Below are 26,531 nucleotides of genomic sequence, written 5' to 3'. Positions count from 1 at the left end.
GGGTTTCCATTTCCTCTTCTAGGGGATCTTCCTCACCCAGGGATGGAAATTGTGTCTCCTGCATTGGTGGGGGGATTCTTTACCACTGAGCCATCAGGGAAGCCCACTTGGTACTTAACTGTTTGGATAAACCCATCCACTTGGCTACTGTAGACAATACACAACCATGTGGCCAGAATCCATCTTCTCCGTCCATACTGACCACTGCGGTTCTGTGGCAGCATCTCCCACCCTTATCAGAAGGATAACAGGTCTTTGTATTGGTTTCCCTCCCATCCTGTGTTTAATGTTCTTTGGTCTTCACTCCTCCTTCCTGGATCACACTTCCAAATTAAACCATTCACACACAAAGCTTTGGGAGAGGGGGAACCCAGGCATAGACTCCTTGTGAAACTCCAATTGTCTCAAAATAAAAAGTCAAATTAAAAGTGAGTGACCTTCAGCAAATTACTTCTCTCAGCCTCAGGTCTTCCCACCTGTGAAATGGAGATCACAGGAGGATCCCCATTTGTAAAATAGGATGGTCAGAGTTTGGTTGTGGTGAGTTTAATAAAACAGGACAATTCCCCAGAAGAGCATCTGATATGTAGTCATTTCTTGTTACATGTTACTGGTAATTATTACTACCAATAAAAAGACCTGGGCTTCCCTGGTGACTCAGTAGTAAATAATCCATCTGCCAATGTAGAAGACAGAGTTTCTATCCTTGATCGGAGAAGATCCCACATGCCTCGTGGCAACTAAGCCCATGTACCACAACTACTGAAACCCAAGCAGCCTGGAGTTCTGCAACAAGAGAAGTCACTGCAACGAAAAGCTTGTGCACCCAGACTAGAGAGTAGTCCCTGCTCACTGCAACTAGAGAAGAGTCTGGGTAGCAACAAAGACCCCCAAATTAAATAAATAATAAAATAAACATTAAAAAAAGAACCGCTTAGCACTGGGCAGTGGTCAAGTCCTTCATGTGGGTTTTCTCACTGAACCCTTAAAACAGTCTGTGAGATAGATGCTATCAGGATGGCCATTTCCCAGATGGGAAGACTGGAGCTTCAGCAAGTTGCCCAGTGTCACACAGCTAATAGGAGGCACATACAGGCTTTGAACCCAGGCCTCCGTGCTCCTTCTGTCCAGGTTCTGGACCACCTGGCCACGGAAGCCCAGATATTGGTTCTTCCTTCAGGGAAAACTCTGGAGACGTGGAGAGGCCATGCTTCATGCCCCTGTCTGGCCCCATCAGCTGGCCAGAAACCCAAAGGTTGGAGAAGGTGGGGGCAGTTTGAAAGGGGACAAGACAAGTAGGCAGGCTGGGGTTTCGGAGCCCATAATAAGAGATATAAAATGGATGAGAGAAGTTGACAAGGCTAGGAAAGGTCCCCTGGAGAAAGCGATGGCACCCCACTCCAGTACTTTTGCCTAGAAAGTCCCATGGACGGAGGAGCCTGGTGGGCTGCAGTCCATGGGGTCGCTAGGAGTCGGACACGACGGAGTGACTTCACTTTGACTTTTCATTTTCATGCATTGGAGGAGGAAATGGCAACCCACTCCAGTGTTCTTGCCTGGAGAATCCCAGGGACGGAGGAGCCTGGTGGGCTGCCGTCTCTGGGGTCACACAGAGTCGGACACAACTGAAGAGACTTAGCAGCAGCAGCAGCAGCAGGAAAGGTCCCCAAAGGGCTTACCAGTAGCTAGCCAGAAAGACTGACCTGTACTTAGATCCACATATTCCTACTTGCTGATGCTGTGACCTTGAGCAAGTGGCTTGACTTCTCTGAGCCCCAATTCACTTCACTGGGAAACAGGGCCTGCATTGGCACCGGGCAGGTGGGAGCTCTGAAGACCAGATGAGGTCCCAGCAGTAAGCACATGGCACCATTGCTGGTTCACGGTCGGTACTTCATGAATGTTCCCTCCTGCTCTCCCTGCAGGTGACTGATTTAAGGGGGTGGGGCTCAGAGAACCCAGGGGGAATCCATTGCTTCGAAGCCAGAGACCCAACGTGGTGGGTGGTTTCCTGGTGCTGAAGGAACCCTCTTCTGAGACCCTTTTGTTGAGGGTATAAAGCAGTTGGGGAGGGAGGGGCCAGCTGTCCAGAGGGACTCCTTTCCTCAGGATTCAGGGCAGGGGGCTCAAGCCCCAGGTCTTTTTTCCCCCCCTAAAACCAGCTGTGTAGCTCAGGAAATGAGGATTTCGTAACCACAACAATATATAATAATAAAAATAGCAACCGTAAGGCAGACACTTAGCATTATTAGCAGGCTAGTTTATCAGCAGAACACTCAGCAGGCATTAACTAATTAAAACTCCTCCAAGGTAAGCAGTTATTGATTTGTGAGGAAAGATAAAAAGAACTCCACAAGGAGGTACTTATGTCCAACCACGCTGAACAATGAGTCAGTCTTGGGCCCCAGTGGTCTTCTGATGGCTCCATTCCCAGGGGGTGGGGGCACTGCCTTGGGGCGGGGGAGGTGGTCTAAGACCCTTTGATGGAATTGGATCCTGTGCACCAGCAGTTATCTTCAACTGCAGACAGAAAGAAGACAATCAACCTTGCTCTCCAGAGGAGGAGAAGTGAGGAGGTGGCCTGGGCTAAACAGATAATCATGATATATGGTCCCAGGGATGCAGTGAACAGATGGTGGGAACTTGCTGCGGACGCTGCCATCCTTAGGGAGGGTTTGGGGTTGCTGTTAAGGGCTTTGCAATGACCTGCTCAGTGCGTCTGGCCAGCTTGCCTTCCTCGAGGCCTGGAGCGTTTTGGCCTGAGCAAGCCCTGGGATGCTCAGTCCTGGAACCAATGAGATGCACCCCCCTCCTGGCTGTAATAGCGCCACTTTGTAAAGCCAGTGGGTTCTTTCCACCAGCGCTGCGTCCCAGGCACAGGTTTTTATCCTGCAGCCATAAAGTGGGATCAGGGAAGAATTTACAATCAAGGCTGTAAAGTAATAATAGCAAAGGGGCTATTTCATTGGGTTCAAGTGGAGGTGAGCGAGGGGTTCAGAAGTTCAAGACCTCCAGGCATTTTCTGGCTGCTGATAATCATCCCTGGGAGCTGAAACCAGCTGGTGTCCCAGACACAGAAGCTTCTTGAAGACTGAATAAGGGGGGCCATTGTTCATGGTTCTTGGCTTAGACTGATGGACAACTGTTGGTTCAGGTGGTGCCCCAAGACAGGCAGCGGGGTAGGGTGCCGTCTTCCCTGTCTCTCACCTGTGTGCCACCTGGGGAGATGTCTTCTCCGGCTTCTGCTCTACTCTGAGAGTGTAAATAGAGGGGCAGAGCATGGACAGAGACATCAACCATGCCCTGACATGTGGGGTCTGACAGCCCTGGGCTCCTGCCCCAACTCCCACTTACTGGCTGTGTGACTTTGGCCAAGTCCCCTCACCTCTCTGAGCCTGGTTACTTATTTGTCCATGAGGAGGACAACACTTCCCTTAACTGCGGTCACAGCCTGGCACACAGGCTCTTTGGTCTTCCCTTTGCCATCCTTCTCTTCTCTCTTGCGGGGCCCTCCACTTCCTAGAACTCAGAGAATTGGACCTGAAGGGGCCTGGGAATTATCCATAGGTAGAGGTGAGAGTTAGAGGGCAGGAGCCCATTTAGCCCAACTAAATTCTGGTTCAAACTTGGATCCCTCTTAGCTCTGTGACTTCAGGCAAGTTTCCTAACCTCTCTGAGTCCTAGTTTCTACCTTCAGAGGAGACAGATTTTGGTACTGATGTTCTGAGGCTGTTCACCTGGACACCCTACTGGCTGCTGAATCTCTCCTAGAAGAGCCTTCACTACATACATTTAAAGGGGACTCAGGGAGGTAGCAGGACTTCCCAGCATCTGAAGAAGGAAGGTGCTTCTTGCTTGTCCTAACTGGGGTACTCAAGTTTTAAAATACAGAGTCACATGTCAATGGCAAGACGGATTTGCTGAAGTGGTCAACGTGATTGGCCATAGAAACTTCTGTGTTGGAATCTTCTTTATCGCCACAAAAATCCAGTAGCATTTTGGGGAGCCATTAGGGCAGGGGTTAGCAAGTGATGGCCTGTGAGAAAAATCCAACCCACTACCTGTTTTTGTAAATAAAGTTTTATTGGAACACAGCCATGCCATTGTCTCTGACTACGTATGAGCTACAAAGGCAGAGTTAACCAGGTGCTACAGCAGCCATAAAGCCTAAAATGTTTGTTACCTAGCCCTTGATAAAACACATTTGCAACCCCTTGGCCCGGTGGCTGGGGGTCTGAGGCTGGGATCTGGGCTTGAATCCAATGCCCACCCTTCATTTTATAAGAGAGGAAGCTGAGAGTCAGTGATTTGTCCACTCCCATGTGATGGCGGGCTGGCCTCTGAGGGTCAGAGTACAACATGGTCAGCTCAGTCCCGTTCCCATCCAGGGATCATAGTGACGACAGTGGAAATCTTTTGGCAGCCCCTCAGCTGTCCCATCAAGTGTGATGTGCTTTGCAGTTGGTTAAGCAGACTATAGTCCCCTGTTTTCTCTCCTAGGCAAGATCATTTGGGTTTTTCTAAGATGTTACAAGGAAACCTGAACAAACTTCTTGGCCAACCCAATATTTGTGTCAATAAAGGTTGAATGAAGGAATGTACAAGGGAATTCATATATGTTTTAGAGCGATCATTGAAATTCCCATGACCAGGATCGGCAGATTTTGAACTCAGAGCCCCGTCTGCTCCTTCCTGGCTTCACCATCAAGTTCAGAACCTTCAGCATCCTTCTGCATTTGAGACATAGGCCAGGACAGCTGAGCACATGGGAAAATGCTCAGGACCCCAGGCTGTAATTTAATCCATCACCTCAAGCTCTCTGCCTGACATTTCCTCTGTTTATGTTGTAGGCTGTCAGACCCACATTGGTTTATCCACTGGTCAGGCACCAAGACACAGTTTTACAGAACACCTCTTTTACAGACACCTCTTTGAGTGAATATTTGAGAGAGTGTTTTCCTGTCATAAAAAGAAAGTTGTGTTGGAAAAACCTACTGTATAGCACATGGAACTCTGCTCAGTGTTATGTGGCTGCCTGGATGGGAGGGGGGTTTGCGGGAGAGGGATACATGTATATACGTGGCTGAGTCCCTTCACTGTTCACCTGAAACTATCACAGCATTGTTCATTTGGCTATAGCCCAATACAAAATGCTTTTGGTGTTAAAAAATAAATAATTTTTTTTTAAAGGAAGTTATGTTGGTGGCGTGCCAGCGCTGGCTGTGGAAATTGGAGCCTCGGCGGATGACTTCTCTCCCTTCTCCTTCCCACCCCCACCAAATCCAGGAGGCTCCTCGGGCTGGAGAGGGCAGCCCTTGAAAATCTGGATGCTGCACGGCCAGCAAAGTGGCCCAAGACACACCTGGAATGAGCATCCGTTTCTCCTGACTCCCTCTGTGGAGCGGGGCTGCACTGTGTCCAGAAAAGAGGGCAAAAGCCATGGAGCCTGATGGACTTGGGTTTGGATTCGAAATTGGTCATGAGCTGTGTGGTTTTGAGCCTGTCCTAAGACCTCTGTGTACCGTTTTCTTCATCTGTGAATAAGGACAATAGTATTCCCTGTTGGTTCAATGGATGGGTCCTAGAGTTTTCTTCCAGATGTTAGCAGCTGCCACATGGATTAAACACAATAATCCCCCAAAGGATCTGGACCCAGCAGGCCCCTATGGGATGGCTATCTGTACTCTTCTTGCTCTTGTCTTCAATACTGGCTTCTCCACCTTTCCCTTCTCTGGGGCCATGGAAAGGATCTCTTCACACAGAATCTGTGATGGGGCTGTAGGAGAATGATGAGGAGGGACAGGGGACTAGAGACCTTGTCCTGGGAAGGACCAGAGGTCGATGAGCTGGGGAAGATGGGACTCATGTGGACACTGTCGCTTTAGCCAGTATGCAGGAGGGGGTCCGGAAAAGGGCAGAGATGGGGCCAGAGTGGTGGCTTTGGAACCCAAGAGCCTGGGTTCTAAGCTCCCATCTGCTGCCTAGGTCTGTACACTCTGTGAGGGTGACTGATCAGGGTCTCTTCAGTGCATCAGAAATAGTCACAGACCCTAGTTCCTGGGCTGCTGTCAGGATTTGATGCATTCAGTCATTAGAATGGAGCCTGGCCCATGGGAAGGGCCCACAGGTGTGGGTATTATTATTCTAGGGACTCTGAGGGCAGAGCCTTGAGCAGAAGGCAAGGAAGCACAATGGCTATGTACATCGCCATTCTTGGCCTTTGGGTCAGACTGTCAGGGTTTGAGTCCTCGATCTGTTCCTCATTAGCTGGATAAGCAAGGAAAAGTAACGTAACTTCTCTGAAATCAGATTCTTCAGGTGTAGCAGAATCACATGCTGACTTCAGAGTGCTTGAGAAGTTTCTTTGAGATCACATCGAAAATACTCAGCACAGAGCCCGGCACATAGTAGATGTTCAATAAACGGTAGCCATAATTATTACTGTTTCCATAGGTGAGTAGGTCAGGGAGGTGAATTTCAGTTTAATGAAGGGCTCTGAATGGAATTCCATTTCCAATGGTGGGGGTGGGCTGCCCCATCAGGGAATGAGTGCCTTTGAGTGGAGGGGCTGAGGGATCACTTGTAAGGATGGAATTGAAGAAACCCTTTAGTGAGAGGAGGCTACATTAGCTGCACTCAAAGTATTGGGTTGACCACAAAGTTCATTCTATAATATTTTACAGAAAAATTCAAATGAAATTTTTGACCAACCCCATACTTTCCAGCTTGAAAAAGAGCCTCATTATTAAGGTTAGTTGTTTTGTTCAGCCATAGAGATTAATCTTAGGGTGTTTTCCTAAATGTATGAGGGAAAATATTAATAGGTGTCCCTAAAAATATTCTTAGTCAAATAAAGTTGGAAAGTGCAATATACTATGGACCATCTTAAAAAATCACATGTTCTGTGCTGTGCTAAGTCCCTTCAGTCATGCGCATATCAGCAAATTCAAGGCTCTGAGAAATCCAATGAATTTAAAAAATAGCCAAAGAACTTTTATTTTGTTTTTAAATAGAGTCCCTCCCCATTCAGTGATTGCATGGCAATTTTATTCAACAGAAAGTACTCTAAAAACATGGATCTAGGAGAAATCCCACCTCTTGGGCAAGCCCCACATTTGTTTTTTTAATTTTAATTTGTTTGATGTGGACCATTTTAAAAGTCTTTATTGAATCTGTTACAACATTGCTTCTGTTTTATGTTTGGTTTTATGGCTGTGAGGCAGGTGGGACCTTAGTTCTCTGACCAGGGATCAAACCCATATCCTCTGGGTTGGAAGGTAAAGTCTTAACCACTGGGCTACCAGGGAAGTCCCAGGCCCCACATTTCTAAGCTGTGATTAGATGGCTTGCTTAAGTTGGTGGTTCACTTCATACTGAAACTCAAACTATCTCAGAAGCTCTTGGGTCAACATGCTTTCCTCTTCAACACCCTGTCATTCCAGAGAGGGCTTACATTTGTAACCTGTCAAATCAGCCCTGATCTGGCTTCTGTAAGGAAATTAACCCTGAATATTCATTAGATGGACTGATGTTGAAGCTGAAGCTCTAACACTTTGGTCACCTGATGTGAAGAGCTGACTCGTTGGAAAAGACTGTGATGCCAGGAAAGATTGAGGGCAGGAGGAGAAGGGGGTGACAGAGGATGAGACGGTTGGATGGCATCATTGACTCAGTGGGCATGAGTTTGAGCAAATTCCGGGAGATAGTGAAGGACCTGGAAGGCTGGCGTGGTGCAGTCCACGGGGTCTCAAAGAGTTGGAAAGGACTGAATGACTGAACAACAACTGGTTCCTTTGAAAGACAGTGACACTGGGATGTAGGAGGAATGCCCTGCTGGCTTTTCCTTGCCCTTAAAAAGGCATTCAGCCACCTGGGGTGGAGGTCAGCTCCCCAATGTCATGTCTGCCCTGGTTTTGCCAGAGGCTTCGTAGCCCATCTGATTGCTCTGAGTCCCCAGGCAGATCACTTCCTATCACCCTCCACCTGTATGCAATGCATGGCACAATGGCAGTGAAGGAATGACTAGAACTGTGTAGGAAATTGCTTACTATCTGACTCTCCTCCTGGAAAGAAAACTCTGAGAGCCTGTCCATCTTTTCTTTTTTTTAAGTTTATTTATTTTGATTTATTTATTTGGCTATGCTGGGTCTTAGTTGTGGTGCATGGGATATTTTAGTTGAGAGCACGTGGGATCTAGTTCCCTGACCAGAGATGGAACCCAAGCCCCCTGCATTGGGAGCTCGGAATCTTAGCCACTGGACCACCAGGGAAGTACCAGCATGTCCATTTTGTTTGCTCCTGAATCCCCAGCACCAGTGTGGTTCCCTGGCACACAGTAGGTGCTCAGCAAATGCTGCTGAATGAATGAACATCTCTTTCCTGATGGTCATCTGAAAGTTGAAACTGAACTTTGCTTTAGGGCCATAAATGCCATTTCAGAGATCACATGCGGGATAAGAAGACAACTTTGTCCTGGGCTTGACTGCATCAAGGAATGTTCAAGACATGTCCAAGGAAGGACCTGAGCCTGGAGAATCAGAGTTCCTGGGATTTCTCCCCCAAGTGCTTCTCAAGTCTCTGTTCTAATCTAGGTCAGCTGCTGCTTTCTCTCCAGCCTTCTTTCCTGCCTCTGGGATCTTGTTCATACTGTTTCCCCTCCTGGAGAACTAGACTTCTATCTCTGTCTCTTTCTCTTAGGAGTTAGGGATCCACCCCACTTTTTGTGAAACTTTTTTATACCTCTCAAAGCAAAAGCTCATTTCTCATCCATTACTGAACTCCTTTGGTGGGATTAATTTTACCACACTTCTGACTCTTACCTTGGAATTAAGCCGATGCTTTGCCTATTTCTCCAAGCAGAAGCCACATTTCCTGGAGGCCATGTGTCTTCTAGACTCAGAGGACTACAGCACAGGACAGGGCCAAATAGGGCTAAGCAGGTTGACAGTCAGTACTATTGAGGGACTGCTTGCTGTGCCTCAGGGATATGTCAGGTGGCCTTACACGTTGCCTTCTTGAACCAGCTTGCACAGCTGGTTGAGCTGGGACACTAGCCCAGGACTTCCAGAGTCTGGATGCTTAACTCATCACACTTGTAAGGTTTAAGTGCACAGGGACTGATGGGATGAGGCCTGGCCTCCAGTTTCCTCATTTCTTGATCTAAGGGCACTGTCACAATATGGTACATATGTCTATTGGAAAGAGGGAATGGAGACAGATGGTCCAGGGTTCTGGACCTGGCTGCATTGCTTTCTGTCTTTCTACCTCAGGTTTGCTGCTTCCCCTCTCTAAGAGCACTCTAAGTTCCTCTTCTTTAAAGTGATGACAACAAAAGCAATGCCACAGGGCCACGGAGATGCTCCTGTGGGAGGCAGTTATTTCCCTTCATGTCCTCTCCCTTCTAATGCTTTGCTGCTGCTGCTGCTGCTGCTAAGTCGCGTCAGTCATGTCCAACTCTGTGCAACCCCAAAAATCTTTATCTGATTTTGATTGTGATCCTTGTAAACTTCGGGATTTGAGCAAATCTCCAACTCCTAGCACATGGCAAGTATCCCACAATAGTTTGTGGATTGACTCAATTTATATTCAGAAGAAACGTTTTGTGAAATTTCATCTGAACTCAGGGCGATGCAGGCCAAGAGATCCAGGTTTGACTCCTACCCTACATTTTTCTTACACTGACTCTGATTGACTGGTTTGATCTCCTTTCAGTCCAAGGGACTCTCAAGAGTCTTCTCCAACACCACAGTTCAAAAGCATTAATTCTTCGGCACTCAGCTTTCTTCACAGTCCAACTCTCATATCCATACATGGCTACCAGAAAAACCATAGCTTTGACTAGATGGACATTTGTTGGCAAAGTAATGTCTCTGCTTTTTAATACATCTAGGTTTGTCTTAGCTTTCCTTCCAAGGAGCAAACATCTTTTAATTTCATGGCTGTAGTCACCATCTGCAGTGATTTTGGAACCTAAGAAAATAAAGTCTGTCACTGTTTCCATTGTTTTCCCATCTATTTGCCATGAAATGATGGGACTGGATGCCATGATCTTAGTTTTTTGAATCTGAATTTTAAGCCAACTTTTTCACTCTCCTCTTTTACTTTCATCAGGAGGCTCTTTAGTTCTTCTTTGCTTTCTGCCCTAAGGGTGGTGTCATCTGCATATCTGAGGTTATTGATATTTCTCTTGGCCATCTTGACTCCTGTTCAGTTCAGTTTAGATGCTCAGTCAACTTTGCGACCCCATGGACTGCAGTACACCAGGCTTCCCTGTCCATCACGAACTCCCAGAGCTTACTCAAACTCATATCCGTTGAGTTGGTGATGCCATCCCACCATTTCATCCTCTGTCATCCCCTTCTCCCACCTTCAATCATTCCCAGCATCAGGGTCTTTTCAAATGAGTCAGTTCTTTGTATCAGGTGGCCAAAGTATTGGAGTTTCAGTTTCAGCATCAGTCCTTCCAATGAATATTCAGGAGTGATTTCCTTTAGGATGGACTGGTAGGATCTCCTTGCTGTCCAAGGGAATCTCAAGAGTCTTCTCCAACACCACAGTTCAAAAGCATCAATTCTTCAGCACTCAGCTTTCTTTATAGTCCAACTCTCACATCCATACATGACTAATGGAAAACCAAAGCTTTGACTAGACGGACCTTTGCTGGCAAAGTAATGTCTCTGCTTTTTAATATGCTGTCCAGGTTGGTCATAACTTTTCTTCCAAGGAGCAAGTGAATTTTAATTTCATGTCTGCAGTCACCATCTGCAGTGATTTTGGAGCTCCCCGCCCCCCAAATAAAGTCAGTCACTGTTTCCATTGTTTCTCCATCTATTTGCCATGAAGTGATAGGACCAGATGCCATAATCTTAGTTTTCTGAATGTTGAGTTTTAAGCCAACTTTTTCACTCTCCTCTTTAACTTTCATCAAGAGGCTCTTTAGTTCTTCACTTGATTCTAGACAGTGTATTAAAAATCAGAGGCATTACTTTGCCTACAAAGGTCTATATAGTCAAAGCTATGGTTTTGTGAGAGTGAGATGTGAGAGTTGGACCATAAAGAAGGCTGAGCACCAAAGAATTAATACCTTCGAATTGTGGTACTGGAGATGACTCTTGAGAGTCCCTTGGATTGCAAGAAGATCAAATCAGTTAATCCCAAAGGAAATGAACCCTGAACAGTCATTAGAAGGACTAAAGCTGAAGCTGGTGCTAAAGTTGAAGCTTCAATGCTTTGGCTACCTGATGTGAAGTACTGACTCATTGGAAAAGACCCTGATTCTGGGAAAGATTGAAAACAAAAGGAGAAGTGGGTAGTAGAGGATGAGATGGTTAGATAGTATCACCAACTCAATGGATATGATCTGAGAAAACTAGGGAGTAGGGAAGGGCAGAGGAGCCTGGCATGCTGCAGTCCATGGGATCGTAGTGTGGCACATGACTTAGACACTGAACATCAACAACTCTTAAAGGGTACCCTCTTACACCATTGGTAGGAATGTAACTTGATACAGCCACTGTGGAAAACAGCAGGGAGTTTTCTCAAAAAACTAAAAATAGAGTTGCCATATGATCTAGCAATCCCACTCCTGGACATATATCTAGACAAGACTATAATTCAAAAAGATACATGCACCCCAGTGTTCCTAGCAGCACTATTTACAAAAGTCAAGACATGGAAGCAATTGAAATGTCCATTGATGTTACCAAAGGTGGGGTTGAGAGGTCTCCTGGGGGCAGATCACAAAAAGTTCTTCTGGACCTTCTGGTCTGGGGGTTCTGGACCTCCATCTGGGTATCCTGGCAACTAGGGGGTCACAGGGAACTGAAAAGTTTTCAGCAGGGGTGGTTTTAAACCTCCTTCCAATAGTGCTGTAGAGAGGCACTGAGTGGGTGATTACGGAAGCTGGGAGACCACCCATGAGACCAGAGGTCATGAGAGCAGAAGCTGGGTGGGGGCAGATGGCCAGGATTGGTGTTCATCCATGAGACATTTGAGGGGCTTGTATCTAAGGCCCCTTTCCAGAAATCCCCACTGGGATCTGACTTAAGGAAAGAAGACTGATAGCCATTTTCTCTTGCAGGGCAGTGGGGCTGAGAGGAGACAACATTTGAGTGCAAAGAGGCAGCACCGACCAGCTGTGGACTGCCAGCTCCTGTCATGTGCCCTTCAGAAACCAGCTGGGGAGATGGAGGCGACCTTGGCCTTACACCTGGGGTACCCCTGGGGAGGAGCATGGATTCACCATACTTAGGGCATGGGGTTGAGGGGCGAGGGAGGGGAGAAGATACTTTGTCTCCTTCACACATCACCTCTGTGTTGTCTGTATCACAGGGTCCTTTAAATAAAATCAATAAAATAAATAAAAGGCTGGAGAGAAGGACTCGATTCTGGTCCTCTTGACACTGGCATATGACCCTGTGCAAGGCCCTTCTCCTCTGCTTCTTCTCGGCTGTAAACCAAGCCATTTGCATGAGGAATCTCCAAGGGCAATGATTCCCCATCCTGTTAGCTCCAAAGGGCATTCCAAGTCACAGGAGCCCCTGGGGGAGACTGGGCTAGCATGTCACCATCCCCTACATGTTATTCTCAGAGGGCTCATCAGTAGACTTCTTTGCCTGGGCCAGCTTGGCCTTGACCCAGAAGGACCCAAAGGAGGCATGTCAATGAGGAAATTTAAGACTAAGCAAGAAGCAACTTCTGTCACTGGACACAGCCCCAGGCCCTCTGCACTTCCTGGCCCTCTTGACTGAGGACCCCTGGACATCCTGCCTTCATGGAGGGGCTTCTTTTCATGACAGGACGCTGTGAACTCTGGGGCCTGAATGGGGCTACCTGTCTGACCACTTGAAGCCAGAAATGAAGCCAGGCAACACTGGATGTGGACAGCACTTCCCAGGGGCATCATTCACTGGGTGATGTTGATGTGGTACCCAAGGCCTCCAGAGAAGGAATATCGGTTCTCATTCTCCAGATGGGGACACTGAGACCCAGGGGTGTGGGAGCCACTGTCCATATGCATCCAGCAGCTGAGGGAAGCTTGGATATGAATCAGAACTGCCTGCTGCTAGCCCAGGACCCTCTGTCCTCTGCCTGGGGTCGCATCTTCCCAGAGGACATAGGAAACACCCTGGAGAATGAATGGTGGGGTGATGACACAGAACAAAATTGACTAAGTGGTTGCCCCTCTGTCCCTAACCTGAGACTTACGACCTACCAGCCACTACAGAGGATGAGGTGGTGAAAGTATTGCGCCACAGTTCCCTGGAGGGCAGTGTGCTCCAAGATCTGGGTCAGGTGATTCAGGAGAAAAGGTTTCCTTGCTTGAGAAGGAACGAACTTTAATTCTGTTTTTAGACTCACCGGAAGTGTTCTCCGGTGCCGTTTCCCACTGCTCCATGGAAAGAAAGGTCAGCCCGTTTACAGAAAGTTTGTGAGCTGAGTTCCTTGCCACCCAGGGACTCTGCAGACGAAATCTGACCTTCCCTTCAGGTGTAAAAGCCCTGTATCAACTCAAAGCCTCTCTTTGAAAGGCTGAAGAGGCGGGCGGTTTCCCTGCTCTTCAAAAAGGTAAGTGGGCGGAGCAAGTGGGATTGGAGAAAATCGGTTCCAGAGGTTAAGGAGGTGGGCAGGATCCAAACCCCTTGCGACTGGAATTTCTTTCAGCATGAATGAATGATTCAGGTGGGGAGGGCGCAGGACAGAAGCTGAGAGATGCTGGGCCTCCAATTAGCCTAAAGAATCACAAAAGGCTTCCGGGGCAGCTTGCTGTCGGGAGCCCCTAGCAGGGAAGGAAGGCATCCTGAAGGGGTGGGGTCCTTAGCTTTTTGGAACCACAGCCTCTTCTGGCTGGCTGGCAAAACTTGTGACCCTTTCTCTGAATAATGAATTGATGACATAAGATACAGATTTTTTAAGACAATTAATTTTACAGAAATCCAGCTATCAAAATAGAAAAACATTTGTGATTCTGTAGCATACACGTGTTTCTTTAGTAATACCTTAGATATTTTGAGGTACCTGCAGGTCATAACTACTGTGAATACACTCCTGTGTAATTGTTGTCTGCAGTCCTAATGGAAGAAAATGCTGCATCTTAGTTGGAGATTTGTGAAAATACAGATGCACATGCCCATGGGATGTGGATGCATAATAAGAAAATAGTCTGAGCCAAGGCTCATAAAAAGGTTAGTGTTTTGAATAAATTGATTGCCATAAGGTTAAATGGAAAGGTATTAAATAATACCCTTGTCTGCTTTAGGAGATCTTTTTTCCCTCAATCTTTTAAAAATATTTTAACACCATAAAATGTGTTAAATATGTATTTTGTAATAGAGATACCCTTTTCTTTTCAGCATAGGAGGGAATGTATACTTATTTTTCCCTCTGTTAAGCCACTGTTGAGGGTAAGTGTACTGTTGAGTTCTCACGACTTGAATGTATTATAAACTAGGTCCGAGAGACCCCTCCCCTCATAAGGAAAAGATCTCTGAAAGCTAGGTGCCCCTCCCCCCAACCCTCTGGAGCGTCCCCGTGGACTAGGTCAGAGGGAGACTCTTTCAAGTATGAAGCTCTACTACTCAGTATAGATTTTACTTGAGCCTCATTTTTTCGTGAGCTGTACCATGGGGATTGTAATCCAGGAATGGGATGCAGGGCTCATGCGCTGGTGCTCAGAGCTAAGTCGTGTCCAGCTCTTTGTGATCCAGTGGACTGTAGCCCGCCAGGCTCCTCTCTCCAAGGATTTCCCAGGTGAGGATACTGGCGTGGGTAGCCAGTCCCTTCTCTAGGGGATATTCCCCGTGCAGGGATTGAACTGGCGTTTCCTGTGTCTCCTGCATGGCAGGTGGATTCTTTACCCGTGGGGAAGCCCTGTGGTGCAGAATAGAGGCTGAATGAATATGAGTTCTCTTGAGGTCCTGTAGTTGTGTACAATCTGTGTAGCTACATGACATGGCCTTCAGTACCCAATATTTTAACTGCAGGACCTCCCCTACTCCCCTCAATTTTATTAAGGTATAATTGGCAAATAAAAATTGTATGTATTTAAGAAGTATAATGTGATGGTTTTATATACATATACATGGTGAAGTGATTAGCACGGTCAAATTAATTAACATGGTCAAATTAATTAACACATCTATCACCTCACCTAGTTATTTTTTTTTCTGGGAGGTGAGAATACTTAAGATTTATTCTCTTCGCAAATTTCTAGACTATAATAGAATATCATTAACTATTAATGGAATGCACATTACCTCCCCAGAACTTACTCATCTTAGAACTGAAAGCTTGTATGCTTTAACCAACCTCTCTCTATTTTCCCCCATCCCCTTGCCGCTGGTAATCATGGTTCTACTCTCTGGTTCTATGAGTTCAATTTTTAATATTTCACATATAAGTGATATCATACAGTATTTGTCTTTGTCTGACTAATTTCACTTAGCATAATATCCTTCAGGTTCCTCCTTGGTGTTCCAAATGGCAGGTGATTCTTCTTTTTTACTGCTAAACAGTATTCCATGATGTATATGTACATACCATATCTTCTTTACCTATTCATCTATGGGGGGGATACATAGGCTGTTTTCATATCTTGGCTATTTTGAATAATGCTGAAATGAACACAGAATGCAGATGTCTGTCTGAGACACTGATTTAGGTTCATTTGGATGCCTACCTGTTAGTGGGCTTGCTGGATCGCACGGTAGCTCTACTTTTCGCTTTTTAAGGAGCCCTGACTGAGTGACTTCACTTTCACTTTTCACTTTCATTCATTGGAGAAGGAAATGGCAACCCACTCCAGTGTTCTTGCCTGGAGAATCCCAGGGATGGGGGAGCCCGGTGGGCTGCCATCTATGGGGTCGCACAGAGTTGGACACGACTGAAGCAACTTAGCAGCAGCAGCACAATATTTCCATGGAGAAGGTGATGGCACCCCACTCCAGTACTCTTGCCTGCAAAATCCCATGGACTGAGGAGCCTGGTAGGCTGCAGTCCATGGGGTCGCAAAGAGTCGTACACGACTGAGCAAGTTCACTTTCACTTTTCACTTTCATGCATTGGAGAAGGAAATGGCAACCCACTCCAGTGTTCTTACCTGGAGAATCCCAGGGACGGGGGAGCCTGGTGAGCTGCCATCTTTGGAGTTGCACAGAGTCGGACACAACTGAAGTGACTTAGCAGCAGCAGCAGCAGCAGCAGCAACGTTTCCATGATGGCTGTACAACTTACATTTCCACCAACTATTCATAAGACTTCCCTTTTCTCCACACCCTTGGCAATACTTAGCTATTATCCTTTTGATAATAGCCATCTCAACAGGTGTGAGGTGATATCTCATCATGATTTTGATTTGCATTTCTCTGATGATTAATGATGTTAAGCACCTTTTCATGTCCTTGCCAGAAATTTGCCTATTGTTTTTGGAAAAATGTTTTTTGAGGTCCTTTGCCTGTTTTTAAAATGGGTTATTTTGTTTGTTTGTTTGTTTTTGTTTTACTATTGAGTTGTAAGTGTCTCCTCAGTCGTGTCAGACTCTTTGCGACCCCATGGACTGTAGCCCACCAGGCTCCTCTGTCCATGGAATTATCCAGGCAAGAATATTCGAGTGAGTAACCATTCCTTTCTCCAGGAGATCTTCCCAATCCAGGGATGGAGCCTGGGTCTCCTGCATTGCAGGCAGATTCTTTACCCTCTGAGACACCAAAGCTTATATTTTGGGTTATAAACTCCTAATTGGATATATAGTTTGCAAATATTTTCTCCTATCCTGTAGGTTGCCTTTTAATTTTGTCAATGGTTTCCTTTGCTGTGCAGAAGCTTTTCAGTTTGATTTAATACCATTTATTTATTATTGCTTTCTCTTGCATGTGATTTTGGTGTTATATCCCTGTAAATGACTGCCAAGACCAATGTCAAGGAGCTTTTACTCTATGTTTTCTCCTAGGAGTTTTATGGTTACACATCTTGTATTTGTCTTTAATCGACTTTGAGTGGATTTTTGTGAGTGGTCTAAGAGTTCAGTTTTATTCTTTTGCATTGGGGGTCTGATTTTCCAAACACCATTTATTTATCCTTTCTGCATTGTGTATTCTTGGCATCTTTGTCATAGATTAGTTGATCATATATGTGCGGGTTTATTTCTGGGCTCTCTATTCTATTCCATTGGTCTGTATGTCTGTTTTGATGCCAGTGCTATACTGTTTTGATGACTATAGCTAGTAATGTAGTTTGCAGTCAGAACGTGTGATGCCTCCCACTTCGTCCTTTCTCAATATTTGTTTGCCTATTTGGGTCTTTTATAGTTTTTTATGAATTTGGGGATTGCTTTTTCTATTTCTGTGAAATATGCCATTGGGATTTTGATAAGGATGACTGCAAGACTCTTAGTTATCCTCAGGCTCTGGAGATGTGTATTGGTGCCATATGACTTAACTGAATAATTCCTTGTTGAGAATCTATAACGACATGCACATGCTCCAGACTGGGAGTTCAAAAGTAGGAGTAGGAGAGCACAAAGATTCTAGAGAATATTTTATTTCATCTCCTGGAAAGTTTTAAATCTAAGGGTGCAGTAACTGTGATGTTCTTAGCATCTACTATGGAATAGACATACCAACTACCTCTCTGTGCCTCAGTTCCCCCTTGATAATATAGGAATACTACCAGTGTCTACCAACTCATTGGAAAAGACCCTGATGTTGGGAAAGATTGAGGGCAGGAGGAGAAGGGAGTGACAGAAGGTGAGATGGTTGGATGGCATCATCAACTCTATGGGCATTAGTTTGAGCAAACACTGGTGATAGTGAAGGACAGAGGAGCCTGGCGTGCTGCAAGCCACAGGGTTGCAAACAGTCAGACATGACTTAGTGACTGAACAGCAACAACAAAACCTCCTAGGTCTCTTAGGAGGGGTCAGTGAGGAATATTATAAAGAATTCAGAATGGCACATGGTGCTGTATCTGTGCTTGCTAAGTAAGTACATAGACCCTTACCTGGGTAGAATTTTCACAAAGTTGGTTTATGACTTTCAGTTGTCAGGTGAGGAAACTGAAGCCTGATATTGTTGACATTTGTCAAGGGAGAGGGACCGTGATCTCAGTCTGATCAGTCAGAGGCATCGACAAAGATTCTCAGAACTGTAAGGACGCACGGGGCTGCCTAGTCCACTGGTGCTGGCCTGTGCTGTACCTTTCCAGCCTCACCCACGGGGTCCTCTCAGCCCTACTCACTAAGTTCCTCCATGCTGGCCTCCCTTTTGTTCTTCAGATATGCTCAAATTATTTCCACTGCAGAATTCCTGGATGTGCTGATCTTTGCACTTGGTTCATTGCTCTTCAAGCTTAGCTTTCAGCTCAGATGTCTTGGTCCTGTGGAGGCTTTGCCTGGTCACTGTAACTTGACTAGCCTCTCTCCCATTCTACGACATCACCCTTTTAATATCTTTAGAGCTATCTGTAACTATTACATTTATTTTTATTTACTTGTCTCTTATCTGTTTCTCTCCCCTCCCCATCAGAATAGAAGTCCCAATACATCAGGGACTTTTCTCATTGCTATTTTTCTACCTTCAATTGTGGCTTTGAACAATACAGATTCTCAAATATTTACTAACTGAGTGAGTCCTGCAAGGGGGTTGTTCAGCTTTAGCTCATCTGCACATATTGTCAGGGAGCTCGTTCCTTCCTGATGCACCTATTCTGCTGTCTGTGGCTTTGACTGTTAGGAAGTTCCTTCTTTAACTGGACTGATGCTCTTTTAGTATCAACAGACCAAGTCTTTTCCTACCATCTTTGGAAATCAGATGACTGACTGCCCACTTTTGAGTGCAGATACTTGAACTTCCCTGGTGGCTCAGAAGGTAAACTGCAATGCAGAAGACCCAGGTTCAATCCGTGGGTTGGGAAAAACCCTTGGAAAAGAGAGTGGCAACCCTCTCCAGTATTCTTGCCTGAAGAAATCCATGGACAGAGAAGCCTACAGTCCATGGGGTCGCAAAGAGTCGAACATGATCAAGTGACTAACACTACACGACTTGTCCTAACCAGGAGTGTATTACAGAACAGAAAGCCACTCAGTTTAACTTCAGCCCAAGAATGAGAAAGCAACTTGGATAAAATGATCCATATTTCTAGAACCTTCTTGTGCTACTAATAGATTTCCTGTGGGGTTTGAAAAGGTCCAGTAGTCAGAGTCTGAACACACTGGGGGTTTCTTGTAGATCCTGGTTTCTTTCCTATAAATCTTGCCAGAACCTTTGAGATGCAGTGGGGCCTGTGGTTCTCTATGAAGGAGTCACAGTTTATGGATTTCCCAAACCCATACACCCGATAGGAATATTTTCATCCAGTAGCCACAAACATCTCATAAACCAAAGACGTCCAGAGTCTCTGATTTGGGAAATACATTCCTGAGTTTTGTTTTGTTTTTTAAGATTTTCTAGCTAATATTTCGTGATTCTGAAAAGGAATCTTCTAGAGACAGAACGCTTTTCTCCTACAAAATCCACACGGATAGGCCTGCCTTGCCCACATCCGATGACCAGGCATGCGACTGGAGTTCTAAATTTTTCCTCTTTTCTCATCCCCATGGGCAGCCATCTTTCTTCCATGTCCTCTGTCATCATTCCCTGCCCCCAACCAGGTTCTTAGTTTATGACCTCTTTCGAATAACATCTCAGGATTCTTGGGGAGATAAGAGTCACCAGGTAATTGTTTGAGAGCCGTAAATGCCTTAAATTGGTTAGGATTCTAATTATCACGAAATGACTTTATTGCCTCCTGGTGATAACTGGGCTGTAACCTTCCTCCCCTGGGGAGTGTGGGTCCCCACTCCCAGGGGTCACACAGTGGTCAGGGCCCTGGCAGCTGGGGAAGAAGAGATAGAGGCTTTCTTCTTCCATCACCTCCTCCCCCAAATCTGGCAACACCTAGGAGCAGCCTGGGCTGTTGGCTGCCACTGTAATGGGACCTCGTTGGCAACTCCCTTCCCTCCATCACCCCATCGGCTTCCTGGGAACCTTGGCAAGGCCCCTGCCACTCTTTACCACTTGGACTACTTTTCTATCCCATGTGGAATCCTAGAGCCTAGTCCCATTTATTTATTCTATTGTCTATAAGTTTACCAGGGTGGGCGGACTGTGGGAAGAAGTGTATGCATATAAGCATACTACAGGATTTATTCATTCATCTATCCATCCATTCTCAAGTATTTTTTGAGGACTTACTATATTCCAGACAGTGTTACTAGAAAGGAAAATAGACTCAATGAATAATGGGATGAGTGTAAACACACACATACACCATTTATACATTCAGGCCCCCTGCACTGGGTGTACAGAGTCTTAGCCACTGGACCGCCAGGGAAGTCCCAGCATATATAAGGAATAACATATATATTCACACACACACACACACACACACACACACACACATATATATATATATATACACATTGGAGAAGGAAATGGCAACCTGCTCTAGTCTTGCCTGAGAAATCCCATGGACAGAGGAGCCCGGTGGGCTACAGTTCACGGGGTCACAAAGATTCAGACCTGACTCAGCGACTGAACAACACATAAGTTATAACATATATGCTTAAAATCTTGGCATCAGGCAAGTCTGAGTTGAAATTAGCCCTTTGCTGTGTGACGCTGAGCAAGTTGCACCCTGCTCTGATACTTATGATGCCTACATTATTGGACTAGGGTGAGAATGAGCGTATGCACCCCACTCCAGTACTCTTGCCTGGAAAATCCCTTGGACAGAGCCTGGTAGGCTACAGTCCATGGGGTCGCTAAGAGTCGGACACAACTGAGTGACTTCACTTTCACTTTTCACTTTCATGCATTGGAGAAGGAAATGGCAACCCACTCCAGTGTTATTGCCTGGAGAATCCCAGGGACGGGGGAGCCTGGTGGGCTGCCGTCTATGGGGTCGCACAGGGTTGGACACGACTGAAGTGACTTAGCAGCAGCAGCAGGGCCCTCCATATGTAAGAGCCACTCTTATCATAATTAAGGTACACAGTGTTGTGGGAGTAAAAAGGCAGAATCATTATAAAAGGTAATTTATAACTTATCTTTGATATCCATCTATAGAGATACGCACGGAACATCCACCAGCAGATTCAGAGCAATTATAGGATGATATTACTTCAAAAGAGATCAAGGGCAACGAGGGCAGCATTTGAGTTGGGCCTTGAGGCATGAGCAGAATTCCAATAGCTGGGGTGAGGGGAGTGCACTCCTAGCCAGGAAAATGCAGTGCAAAGGGCATGAGATAGGAATGTCCCTGCTGTGACCTAGAACCTCAAACGATTTAGTGTGGTTGGAACACAGGGCTCACAGATGGCTGCAGGAGAAGAGGAATTCGACAAAATGGGGGATAAGAGACTTCTGGAAAACCTAGTTCCAATGTTCTTTGCACTGACTTTAAACCTCCCTTTCTATAATTTCTGTATTGGTCTTGATGCTGCCTTCTGGGGTACTTAGAGTGAGCCTTTCCTCTTCCTCCAGACATTTCTTCAAACACTGGATCTCCTGGAACCTCTTACCCATGTCACAGACATCCCTGGTTCTTTCACGCAACCCTCAGGAACCTGGTTTCAAGAACTTGTGCTCTTGTGCTTTCCAGATCAATTTTTTTTTCTGTTCTGTCCCCCTCTACCTCTGTTAAATGTATGGTTTCTGGATTAAAATTTCTTCATTATGAAAAATCTCCAGCATATACAAAGCTAGAGAGGATAGCTTTTGCCCATCAATAAGTCTCAGAAACGATGAATGTTTTGCCAGTCAGGTTTCCTAGTAGTTTAGAGCAAATCTCAAACATTATGTCTTTTAGTTCAAAAGATTTTAGTATGCCTCACTAACAAAAAGGGACAGTAAAAAACCTGACCATATTACTTTGACAATTAACAGTTTTGATATCCTCTATTACTCATGTTCAGAGTTCCTTGATTATATTTGAGATTTTCTCATTTAAAAAAATAGGGATCCAAAAAAATGTTTCCTATAGTATATTTGGGGCTTCCCAGATGACTCAGATGGTAAAGAATCCGCCTGCAGTGTAGGAGACCTGGGTTCCATCCCTGGGTCAGAAAGATCCCCTGGAGAAGGGAATGACAACCCATTCCAGTATTCTTGCCTGGAGAATCCCATGCACAGAGAGTCACACACGACTGAGCAACTAAACCAGCACCACCTCTACCGTCCCATATTCTTAATATGACTAACTGCTACTTCCTGGTATTTAATTTATTCTTCTGTCTTCTAGAACATGATTGGAGTCAAGTTCAATATTTTTTTAAAGCAGAAGAACAATTCACAGGTGGCTTTGTGTGCTTTATATCAGGAGTCCCACAGTGGACGGTTGTTCCACTCTTAGTGAGGTGGAAGCTGATGGAGGCTTAGATGGTATCAGCCTGATCTTTCTACAGGTCATCTCTTCTGAACAGAGTCCAGTTTGTCTACTCTTCAGTTTTAAAAAGAAGCATGGAGAAAGGACTGCATCACTCCTGCTGTTGTTGGATTATAGAGAAGTATCCCCTCCCTCATTCTGCACTTTGTACTTCATGCAGCCAAAGGCTCCCTTAACTCATTCCAGTGCTGCAACACACTGCTAACTTCCACTAAGCTCACTTTGAATAAATCTGCTAAGTCTTTTTCTCACGGGCTATTGTTAAGCCACCTCTCTTTCTTCATACACTTTCCTGTTTGGTTTTTTGGTCTCTATATTTATACAGATAAAACTAATAAATCTCATACATATGTAATCTTTATATTTTATATTATTCAAAGTGAAGTTTTCTTTTGTCTCAGCCAACTCTTCAAGGTTCATTTCCATTGTGATTTTGTCATTATAGGAGGGCTGCTGGGAGAAGGGATAGCTGAGATCCTTGATTTTAGCTCTCTCACTTTATAGATGAAGAAATGAAGTACAGAGAAATTCCCTTTCTTGAATTAAGTTGCTCACGATCATGCACCATGGAGTAGGTTGTTCCACGGGTGACCCCACCTTCTCTTCTCAGATTCCAGGCCTGCCTGCCTGCTCTGTGTTATTTATTTATTTCTGTGAATAGATCTCCATTGCTTTTTGTCCCAGATCTCTCTGTTCACCTCCCCTTGTGCCTGAGTCTGCCCTCCCCACCCCCAGAGGCTGCTTTCCAGCCCTCCATCCTCGTCTTGTGATTCTCAGCCATGGCTTCTTGGGTGACCCCCTGTCCCAACAGGGGACCCCTCCAGCACCAGAAGAGGCAGGAAAAATATTTTCTTTGATAGCAAGAGGTCAAACTGTAAAGCACAAAAGAAGTGAGAAAGAACATCCATTGTCCTGTTATTTGTTAACATTTAATTTATAAAATTATATTCTTAGGGCACAAAAATTCAAACAACACCAGGCAGCAGGAAAACAAACATTCCTCTCTCCATCACATTAGTCCACTCTTTAGAAATAATTGCTGTCAGGGTTTTTTTTTTTTTTTTTTTTTGGATTTGTCTAGGAACATTCTAGACATATAGAGATGTGTGTGTGCACACCCATGTAACAAATATTAAGTGTCTACTATGTGCCAGGCCTGATTTTGTTCACCGTTTTGGGAATATCAGATCAGATCAGATCAGATCAGTCGCTCAGTCGTGTCCAACTCTTTGCAACCCCATGAATCACAGCATGCCAGGCCTCCCTGTCCATCACCAACACCGGAGTTCACTCAGACTCACGTCCATCGAGTCAGTGATGCCATCCAGCCATCTCATCCTCTGTCGTCCACTTCTCCTCTTGCCCCCAATCCCTCCCAGCATCAGAGTCTTTTCCAATGAGTCAACTCTTCACATGAGGTGGCCAAAGTACTGGAGTTTCAGCTTTAGCATCATTCCTTCCAAAGAAATCCCAGGGCTGATCTCCTTCAGAATGGACTGGTTGGATCTCCTTGCAGTCCAAGGGACTCTCAACAGTCTTCTCCAACACCACAGTTCAAAAGCATCAATTCTTCGGCGCTCAGCCTTCTTCACAGTCCAACTCTCACATCCATACGTGACCACAGGAAAAACCATAGCCTTGACTAGATGGACCTTTGTTGGCAAAGTAATGTCTCTGCTTTTGAATATGCTATCTAGGTTGGTCATAACTTTCCTTCCAAGGAGTAAGCATCTTTTAATTTCATGGCTGCAGTCACGATCTGTAGTGATTTTGGAGCCCAGAAAAATAAAGTCTGACACTGTTTCCACTGTTTCCCCATCTATTTCCCATGAAGTGATGGGACGGGATGCCATGATCTTCGTTTTCTGAATGTTGAGCTTTAAGCCAACTTGTTCACTCTCCACTTTCACTTTCATCAAGAGGCTTTTTAGTTCCTCTTCACTTTCTGCCATAAGGGTGGTGTCATCTGCATATCTGAGGTTATTGATATTTCTCCTGGCAATCTTGATTCCAGCTTGTGTTTCTTCCAGTCCAGAGTTTCTCATGATGTACTCTGCATATAAGTTAAATAAACGGGGTGACAATATACAGCCTTGACGAACTCCTTTTCCTATTTGGAACCAGTCTGTTGTTCCATGTCCAGTTCTAACTGTTGCTTCTTGACCTGCATACAAATTTCTCAAGAGGCAAATCACATGACATCCCCGACCTCATGCAACTTTCATTCTACTGTTGGGAGAGAGACAGTAAATAAGTAAATGCATAATATGTCAGGTATTGATACGAAGTATAAAAATTAAGAAATGGAGTAAGGGGTGGGGGATGACAAGGAGTGTATGTGTGTGCTGTCTTAGATACGATGGCCTGAGGATGGCTGTCTGAGTACTATTTGAGTGGAGACCTGGTGGGAGTGAGGGAGTCAGTCAGAAAAATAGCTAGAAAAGGATTTTTCAGGCAGTGAGCAGAGGTGCAAAAGCCCTGGGGCAGGAGTGTATTCAGCATGGTGGAGCAGCAACTGGTATGGGACTGGCAAGACTGGAGCAGGGAGCAATGCGGAAAATGATGGGTGCCACAGAAAACCTCCCTGTGGCCACGAGAAGGACTTTGACTTGATTCCACGTGAGGCAGAGAAGAGCTTGAGGGCCTGAGTCATGATCTGACTCACATTCTCCAGCATCTCGCTGGCTGTGGAGTGAAGAATAGAGCACAGGTGGGGCGAGGTCACCACAGGGAGACACTGGGGAGATGACCAAGGTGACCCAGGCTGGCATAGAGGAGGAACAGTTGAATGCTGGGTTTGCTACTTCATGAGAAAACAGAGTTATTAGACAAATACACCTGAAAGTAACACAGCATTGCAAGTCAACCATATGCTCCAATAAAAACTAAATATATATACATATTTTAAAAATATTTATTTGGTGGTGTCAGATCTTAGTTTCAGCATGTGGGATCTAGTTCCCTGACCAGGGATCAAACTCAGGCCCCCTGCATTGGGAATGTGATGTCTTAGCCATTGAATTACCAGAGAAGTCCCCTAGACACATATTTTTAATATATATTATATATATATATTTATATATATATATATATATATATATATATATATATATGGAATTTCTTAACTGTCCAGTGGTTAGGACTCTGAACTTACACTGCCAGTTTCAGTTCTGGTCAGGTAACTAAGATTCTGCAAGCCATGTGGCTACATATATATATATATATATATGTAAATACATCTATTTATAAAGAAAAGATAGTCATCAAAAGCGCTATATGTATTTGTAAGGATCTGAGTGTGAACAACGAGAAGAAAGGCATTGCCCTGTGCTGAGAGGAAGAAGGCTGAGGAAGAGACAGGTTTGGGCTAGAGCATGAATAGAATTTGTTTTTAGACATGTTAGGTTTGAGATGATCGTTAGACAGTCAAGTAGAGGTGTCAGGAGAAATTAAGGAAGAAGTTGAGATGAGATATTCATTTGGGTGTTATGTTGTTGTTCAGTTGCTGAGTCTTGTCTGACTCTTTGTGACCCCATTGAGTGCAGCACACGAGACGTCCCTGTCCTTCACCATCTCCTGGAGTTTGCTCAAATGCACATCTATTGAGTTGGTGATGCCATCCAACCATCTCATAGTCTGTCATCCCCTTCTCCTCTTGCCTTCAATCGTTCCCAGCACCAAGGTCTTTTCCAATGAGTCGACTCTTCACATCAGGTGGCCAACGTGTTAGAGCTTCATCTTCAGCATTAGTTCTTCCAATGAATATTCAGGGTTGATTTCCTTTAGGATTGAATGGTTTGATCTCCTTGCTTTCCAAGGGACTCTCAAGAGTCTTCTCCAACACTACAGTTTGAAAGCATCAATTCTTTGATGCTCAGCCTTCTTTATGGCCCAACTCTCACAGCTGTACATAACTACTGGAAAAACCATAGCTTTGACTGTATGGATCTTTGTTGGCAAAGTGATGTCTCTGCTTTTTGACATGCTGTCTAGGTTTGCTTTCTTCCAGAAGCAAGCATCTTGGGTGTTATGGTGGATGGTAAATGTGGCCACACACTTCACAGCTCTTCCCACACCTTGAGTCTAGGCTGACTTTGACTTGCTTTGACCAATGG

The sequence above is a fragment of the Bos grunniens genome, chromosome 5 (assembly GCF_055505025.1).
Source record: "Bos grunniens cultivar Pamir isolate PY7600 chromosome 5, Bosgru_T2T1.0, whole genome shotgun sequence".
NCBI lineage: Eukaryota > Metazoa > Chordata > Mammalia > Artiodactyla > Bovidae > Bos > Bos grunniens.
Note: the sequence above shows the minus strand (reverse complement) of the source record.